We start from the raw sequence: 9,259 nt of genomic DNA on the forward strand, positions 1-9,259 counted from the left end.
CAGCTGCCTCCTGCACACTCCCTACTGGGGATGTGCCCGCAACCAAGGTACATGCCCTTGACCGGAATCGAACCTGGGACCTTTCAGTCCGCAGGCCGACGCTCTATCCAGTGAGCCAAACCGGTTAGGGCCAGAGATTGCTTTTTATGAGGACCATAGGGTACCCGAGAAGGGCCATCCAGCTTATGGCAGTTACGTATTTTAGGCTACCTCTGCTTCCTCTGCTATCTGGCACATGAAGCAGACCTTAAAAAGAGACCTCCTTTTTAAAGGGGTTCCCAGGCAGCTTTTCCTGTGATTAGGGATGGAGGAAGAAAAGATACCTTTAAAGCAAGCACGTCAAACTCAAACGGGCCAAATAACAAGGTTTAAGTTTATGTGGGCTGCAATACCCCGGGGAAGCCCGCCTTCACCAGCCTGACTCTGGGTCAGGTTTCTCTCTTCTGTGAGCTCCCATAAACCTCCTACTTAACCCATCACTACACACTACTTTGTAATTGCCTGTTTGTTTGTCCGTCCCTCCTACTGGATTAGAAACACCTGAAGGCAGCCCTAAGGCATCTGCCTGGCCCACCGTGGTCTTCCCAGTGCGTGGCTAGTCCTTGGCACACGGTAACGGGCCGCAAGTATTTGTTGAATAAATGAGCTCTAGGCCAATATGACGATAAATCCAGTGGTTCTTCCCAGATTTGCATTTGCCGTGCTCATTTTAAGGTAAGTGCCTGTGGAGACAGGAAGACGGGCCCTGAATTAGAAAGACCTCTTACATACCGTTATATTGGCTGGGCATCACTCTTTCACAAAGTGTGATCTAAGGACCATGCATCAGATTCGTGAAGATGCCAATTAAAAAGATTGATCTCCTTGTCAAAAATATTTGTTGTGGGCCACATGCGGCCCGAGGGCTGTGAGTTTGACATGCTTGCTTTAAAGGGAGAGATTCATTTAAAGCAGTGGTTCTTAACCTTCCTAATGCCGCAATCCTTTAATACAGTTCCTCATGTTGTGGTGACCCCCAACCATAAAATTATTTTCGTTGCTACTTCATTACCCTTTAAGTTCTTCCATTGAACATTTTTAACCCGGGGAAGCCTGCCTTCACCAGCCTGACTCTGGGTCAGGTTTCTCTCTCCAGTGAGCTCCCATAAACCTCCTACTTAACCCATCACTTACACACTACTTTGTAATTGCCTGTTTGTCCGTCCTCCTACTGGATTGGAAACACCTGAAGGCAGCCCTAAGGCATCTGCGTGGCCCACCGTGGTCTTCCCAGTGCGTGGCTAGTCCTTGGCACACGGAAGTATTTGTTGAATAAATGAGCTCTAGGCCAATATGACGATAAATCCAGTGGTTCTTCCCAGATTTGCATTTGCCGTGCTCATTTTAAGGTAAGTGCCTGTGGAGACAGGAAGACGGGCCCTGAATTAGAAAGACCTGCTGTTGTTGGGCTGCCCTGACCCCCTTTCCCCTTTCCCTCTCCCATCCCACCTTTCCCACCATCCCTCCCAGGAATCCCAGTCAGTTCAGGGCCAAGGGGGAGCTCCTGGTCTGTGCGTATACTGGCATCTGTCTGTGTCAGATTTAGAAGCTTATTCTATGTTCTTATTCATTTGAAAATAGACTCACTATTGATTATAACTATTTGCAAATGATTTAATATTTATGCCTTCTCTTCCCCACATTTTTCTTGGAAGTTGGAAGAATGCCTTCTTTTTAAATCAATCCTTTTAATACCTAATGTTGTTGTGGTATACCACGTATAAGTGGTCAATGAATAAACATAGGATGACTTAAGGTCTCCTTTGTCTTTAGAAATTGAATTTATAGCAGCACTTCTGTGGAAATGCATGCTAGATATATTTGGTGATGTGGCAATTGGATTGCATTTCTTAAAGGAAACTGTGGTTCCAGGATGGGCCTGGAAACCATAGCCCAGAACTATGTGGGTGCCGCAGCCCTGGTGGGTTGGCAGGAGCGGGAAGCCTGCAGCCTGCGGGGGAAAGGTTGTTCCAGGGTGCCCTCTAGTGATCCAAGGCACCACTAGGTCAGAAGCTGGGGCCAGAGGCTCTTGAACTTCAGCAGGAAGCAGGATTATGGATGGAACCTGATAAAACTACAGATGCCAGGATGCCAATCCAGCCAGGAGATCAATCCTTTTAATCGGCATCTTCATGGATCGGATGCATGGTCCTTAGATCACACTTTGTGAAAGAGTGATGGTCAACAAACAAACAAACAAACAAACAAAATAACATTCTAGCTGTGTAGTTTGAGAACACCCAGCCTCATTCTTCTGCTTGTAGGGATGGATCACAGATTCCTTGCTGATTATTCAAGTGTGGACTTGAGTGAGAGAGAGACATACACAGAGATGGCCTTGGTTCTCTGGTATGAAGTACAGCCCAGCACACATAAGGACACTCGGAAGCATAAACATGCTGGACCATTGAGCAAATGTTTTAGGGAGAATTATGTCACCTTCTCCTGATGTCCATTTTCCAGTGGGTGGGGCAGCCCTGCTCCCCTTTTTGTGTATTTCCTGACACTGGGCACCCAGTTTCTATGGAGCACATACTCCATGGCCAGCCCTGTGTCAGACTGTTTACGTATATCACCGTGGGAAGTCACTGGACTTGTCAAAAGTAAAGTGTTCCTTAGGCCATACAAGCAGGATTGCTGGACAAGTGGTTCGAGTATAGCCAACAACTAGAATTTGCTTTCGTGCATTCTGTATTTGTGTTCTGTTAAGCAGACTCACTGGAAGGGATTTCTCTATTGCCAAAAGAGCTAATTCCTGTTCAGAAACCCAACAGACAATGTCCAGCAATGATTTTTTTTTTAAAAAAAAAATGCATCTCTGAATCTCCACCATTATTGTTTTCCTCCCTCTTGCTCATTTCAATTGAAGGCTGCTGCGTTAATTAGGGGCTGTTAGTACATTAAAATGTTTGTTGAACCTTGCAAGGTGATAAATTATTCCGAATTGCAGTCTATACTCAGGTCTAATTATTTTCTTTTCCTTTTTCATGTACTAATAGCACCTAATGAACTCAGTTAAATGGTAAAATCGCATTGAGTGTCTACTATGTGTCTGGACAGTGTGCTGGGCTGTAGCCAACAACTAGAATTTGCTTTCGTGCATTCTGTATTTGTGTTCTGTTAAGCAGACTCACTGGAAGGGATTTCTCTATTGCCAAAAGAGCTAATTCCTGTTCAGAAACCCAATAGACAATGTCCAGCAATGATTTTTTTAAAAAAATGCATCTCTGAATCTCCACCATTATTGTCTTCCTCCCTCTTGCTCATTTCAATTGAAGGCTGCTGCTTTAATTAGGGGCTGTTAGCACATTAAAATATTTGTTGAACCTTGCAAGGTGATAAATTATTCCGAATTGCAGTCTATACTCGGGTCTAATTATTTTCTTTTCCCTTTTCATGTACTAATAGCACCTAATGAACTCAGTTAAATGGTAAAATCGCATTGAGTGTCTACTATGTGTCTGGACAGTGTGCTGGGCTGTGGAAATATAAAGGAGGCTAGGTAAGGCTGAGTGCTCCCACTGGGTCAGAGTCAAGAGAGGACTTTATCTCTGGTGCAATGTGATGAGTGCCCTACGAGAAATATGAACCGTGGGCTAGGATAACACGGGACAATTACTTCCCTCCATGGGAACCGGTGAATAGAGAAATGCTATCACAGATACACTCTAATATTCTAATAACCGATGGACATTAGTATTTTCATGGGGATTGGGGAAAACCACATCACTCATTTTCAGATGATCTTGGACAAAAGAGTTATCAAATCTCTCTTCTCACAATAACCACGTTTTCTTTCATACCCTCCCCCTCCCCATCACGATATCTTTAAGACAAAGTATGAAGTGCTGGCCTGATGCCATTTGATTTCAGTCCTGCTCATTTGCTTGTCCGGAAAACTTTAAGCATCGGCTCACAGAGCCCTTAATGAGAAAGCTCGTTAAAAAGCCTTCTGAAATGGGGAAACAAATTACATGCACGGCACAACCCACTCTTTTCCTCTTCATTTCCTTCTGCCCCTCCCAGGCGGCAGCATGACAAATGACAAGGCCAAGTGAGTCATCAGGTCAGGGAAAGGCACTACCGAATGCGTCTGTCTTTACCTTGCCGCTTTGATGGACATTTATCTTGCTTCACTGCAGCACTAAAATGTTGCCCAAACAGCAGGAGGGCCCTGTGCCTGTGATAATGGCCTGGGTAAAACCTTTGATTGTGTGTATTCGGGTGGAATTTGAGCTCGTAATTGGTGAACGCGCATACTGTCCGATCTCAGAGCCTCTCCCTAGAAAGCTTGTTTATTCCTGGGGAAGGAGGAGGTTTCTTTCCTTCCAGGTGTATCTGTGGTCACCTTAGGAGGTTTCCTCGGGGGTATTACTTCAGGATGGAAGTGATCACCAGCAGGGCTGGCCCTGCTGCAAAGTGTCTTATAAGGTCACTCTTTACTCCTCTCAAGCCAGGAATATCATGAGCCCGGATAGGCTTCCTGCCCCTGGCTCAAAAGGAAGTGATGGCGGTGATTGTCCACTGGGAGGAAGAGATGGGAGGTATCTTTTCCCCCTCCCTTCTCTCATCCTAGAGTTTGCAAAAGGAAGGCTACAAATACCAAACAATCCTTCCACACCTGGTAGCCAGGGCAATGTGTGTGGGGAAAAGGAAATCCTCCCCACCACCTTGCCGCTTGGGGTCGAGGCACTTACAATGGAATACCTGCACTCTGTGGTGAGGTAGAGACTACATCCTTTCAGTCGGAAGATGAGGGTTTAGGCCCTGCCTTCATCCCTTGCTAGCTGTTTGATTCTTGAGAATTTGCAAAACACCTCTAAATCGCAGTGACTATCATGTGCCAGGCTCCGTACCAGCCTCTGAGAATAAAAAAATAAAGAAGTCACCCAGGGGGAGGTCAATGGGGGAAAAGGAAACATATGCAATACTATATGTAATACTTTAAACAATAAAAAAAAAAGAAGATGAAGTCACTGGCTCCACCCTGAAGATTTTCATAATCTCTTGGGAAGACAGAGGCATAAACAGTCACAACATAATGTGATGCATGCTTTACTAAAGCTACACAGGAATTGTCATGACAACAAAAGGAGGGTATTGTGTATATTTTGGAGGGGGGAGGAGTGAGAAGATGAGAGGAAGTGAGACTATAGTTAGGAAAGGCCTCATAAATCAGAAAGTTGGGCAGGAATTTGAAGAAAAAGAGAATTCACATAGGAAGAGAGAGAAACTAGGGTGATAGAAAGAACTGTCAACAAAAATTCCCCCAAAAGGATATTAGAAAATGGGGAGACTGAACAGTTTGCAAAACAGGGAGATTCAGCACCTGGTGGAAATTGAAAGTGGGCTTTGCCAAGACAAAGGGGAGGTGGCCTTTTTTAAATTTTTTATTTAATAATTTTGGGACTTCTTATAAAAATTAGGATATTTTGCTTCTTCTCCCCTCCAAGTAGCTGAAATTATTTATAATGGTCTGCCCTCCCTCCTTTGGGAGGTGGCCTTTTACAGAGAAAGTTCTGCCCAGGTTTCCAAGTGGTCCAATTTTATGCAAATGAGGTTTCTAAATTTGTACAGTTCTGATTGGTCCAAATCATGCAGTTCTGCTTGGTTGGTATTGTGTGTTCTGATTGGTCGTTATAGAGCAGTTCTGATTGGTCAGTGTAGATGCAAATGAAGATATAGTTGTGCAGTTCTGATTGGATGGGTAGGTCTCTGTCCATTGGTCGAAAGATAAAACCAGGGCTTCCCTGCAGTGGTTGATTTAGACTCCTAAGGAAGTGGGGTATAGTGCTGGGAAATCCAGAGTTTAGAGTATATAGAGTACAAGAGGAGCACCTGTCAACAAATGGCCACTAGACTGTTACTATTTATAACACTTGGGCCTTTGGTTGACCATGCGGAGTTCATCTCAGCAGATAAATTCCTTTTTGGAGTTTACTGGTACACAAATGAATCTTCTCGGGGTCCATAGAAGCCTGGTTGACAACATTAAAGGGGTGGCAGAGGACAAAGAATCTTTGGACAAGACTGAGAAGGAGTGGGCTGAAAAGTAGGAGAATCAGCAGAGACTGGCTTCAAATGTGAGAAGCCAACCACAATGGGGACTGACAAGCATCCACCAGACTGGGCAAAGGGGAGATCACTGGTGACTTCAGCAAGCACCATTTCGGTGGTATTCAGGGGGAAATCACAGCGGAGAGTGAATGGAAGGAAAGCAAGGAAGCTAATGAGCATATTCTTAACCTTCAGTAGACTTGGCTGTGGGGAGGAGATGAATTTGGTGTTGGCTAGAGAGGAATAAGGGGTTGAAGGAATATTTTTGTTGTTTTTGTTTATGATTGAAACGCGGGCTTTGTACCACAGGGAAGGAGGCAGTGGAATGGGAGGAGTTAATTTAAAGGAGAGAGATGGGACTAAGTGGGTTTAAATCCTACTTGTAGAGTCCTTTAGAGGATTAAATGAGAACCCCTAGGCAAACCCTTTTGTAAAGAGATATACACGTGTGAATATGATTATCCTACCAGTGAAATAAAACCTGTATGCATCACCAGGCATTTGAGCTCACTTATCACTTGGCTTCTGAGATAGGCAAATCTCCCTCTCCATAGCTTTTTTGTGTGTGCTGCTTTCCTATTTCCTCTTGCCATCACTTTGGACTTAGAGCCCAAGAAAGAATTGAGCCCTCCTTGACATTTCTTCCTGCCAAACAACACAAGGAACCAGCTCCCCTGGATCACAACAGGAAGCTGCGGGTTGATAAGTGAGAAGCGATTAAGGGAGGGACAAGAGCCTCCTCATTGTTGGGAGGTGGGACCACATCCAGACCTCTTGGAACCTTGCTTTGTCAGTATATTAGCCTTTCATCAGATAAGCCTTGAGCCACATGAGCCATGATGCAGACTGTCCCCTTACAGACACCAGTGGCCTCTTTTCCATCTCCATTCATAAACTGCATGTCCCACCAGGGCAGAGATTTTTGTCTGATTTTTCGCTGCTGTATCCCCATGACTAGAACAGTGTCCAGCACAAGAATGGTATCTAATAAATATGTGTTAAGTGAATGAATTCACCCATTCTATCACCCTTCCCTTGACTCAATCAGAATGGGTATATATTATGGGATAACTACCACGCTTATCCTAGATAAACAGAGATAACTAATATTTGTTATAATTTTTAAAATTTATCTTTATTGTTGAATGTATTACAGATCTCCCCCCTCCCCCGCCTTATATTCCCATTGACTCCCCTTCACCTCGCACCTGCCTACTTGTTATCTTGTTTAAAAGATATGTGTATTCTGTGCTAGGCACTTTATATACATTAGTTCATGTAATCACAATCGTTTTACAGTCGGGGAAACTGAGACTCAGATGGAAATCCCTTGGTTGAGGATATATGGCTGGAAAGTGGTGAAGCTGGAATTTCTCACTGCCCGATTCTAAAACTTATGCTCTTTCTACACCACATGGAATTTCTGCAGCCTCATCCCTCACCATAACTCAAACCATAACTTCAGTTATCATGTACCACTTGCAGTTCCTTGAACATGCCACATTCTCTCTCATGAACTCCTTTGCCTGGGGCAAACTTAGCTGTGCCCTCTGTCTGGCTGATTCTTCCTCATCCTCCCTCTGGGAGGTTTTCTTGAAACGATGCTCTCCAAATGGAGTAGGTTTTACTCTGTGTTCTCACAGCCCTCTTTGCAGCCCTCTGTCATAGGCCATATCCCAGGCATTTTAGATGCCAATCTGTGTGGCTCTCTCTACTCGATGGTGAGAGGGTCAAGGGCAGGAACCGTCTTCATAAGAGCTGCTATTTATTGAGTGCTGCCATGTACTCACTGACCTTGTGTAATTCTCAGCCATCACCGGAGATGGGTATTATGATGCTTGTTTTACAGATGAGCTCATAGAAGCACCGAGAGGTTGAATAACTTTCCCAAGGTCACCCTGAGTAAGTGGCTAAACCAGGAATTGAACCTAGAAATATCTGATTCTAAATTCTTTTCACTTCATCAGAACCATCTCCAGTGCTTACAGCTCAGCTGTTGGGATAACCAGATAAATACCACCTGAACAATGAGATTAGCGAGCTAATACAGGCTCACACAAACTTCTTTGGGGGAACATTTGAAAGGGGAGAATTGGTTCTTTCTGGGGGTGGGGTTAGAAAGGCTTCATAAAGTTGCCAGAATGCTTGCAAACTTGTAAACTGGTTCCATAATGATGGTTGAAGATGAGAGATAGATCCCCGCATCAAGTACGGGTGGTTGGTTTTGGGGGCCACAGCAGCCATTGCCAAGGTTACCACTGCTTCCAAATTGGTCTATCTGGGTGCTAAGCATTTAGCCCAAATGTCTGCATGTACCTGCTCAAGTCATGACTGGTAACAAGGCAACTTAGTCAGCAATTGTTTCATTAAAGTCGTGTGTTCATGTGTGTATGTGTGTGTGTAAACTATTTTACATAATCATAGTTTTCATCTTACACACTATACTTTAAATTTAAGTGAAATCAGTACATTTTCAAGCTCACAGCTACATGGGGTAGGGTAGTCACTCCTCATTATGTGTTACATCTCTTCCTGCTCTTGTCCCTTAACTGCACAAGTGTCACTGGAGGCTGTTTTCTCTATATTCTCTTCTTCAGGGAATGTGCCTATATTCTAGGCTTGGACTACAGTAAAATTCCTAGAAAATTAATCTTAAAACTCCAAGCAAAGCATGGCTTTGAGATGTATGGTACAATTCCTTCTTTGTCTGCTCCAGAGGGCATTTGCAAGGAAGGCACAGTGGGCAGCCAGATTCGGTCCTCGCTGTGGCTCTGGCATCAGGCAATGAGGAAACTTCTGAACTGCCCCATTTCCTGGCTGCGTGGCTTTGGGCAAGTTATTTAACCTCCTTCCAGCCTACATCCCTGATCTATAAAAGAGTGAAAATAATAGTATCCCAGTAAGAGGATTATTGTGAGTACTAATGAAATGAGGCAAAAACACGTACATAGTGACTGGTTTGCTCTAAGTTGCCAGCAAGTGCTAGTTGCAATGATAATTATTATTACTCTCATCTTTGGCAGGATGGAGCCATTTAGGGGACAGTGATTTGAAACCTTTGAAGTGCTATGAAAATGTGAAATATTATTATTGTGCATAATGTGGAGTGAAATCCAGAGACGTGAATAAGAAATCAGGAAAGCTAGATCCTAATGGCACTCTT

Source organism: Myotis brandtii, unplaced genomic scaffold, assembly GCF_000412655.1.
Source record: "Myotis brandtii unplaced genomic scaffold, ASM41265v1 scaffold630, whole genome shotgun sequence".
In the NCBI taxonomy this organism is placed as follows: Eukaryota; Metazoa; Chordata; class Mammalia; order Chiroptera; family Vespertilionidae; genus Myotis; species Myotis brandtii.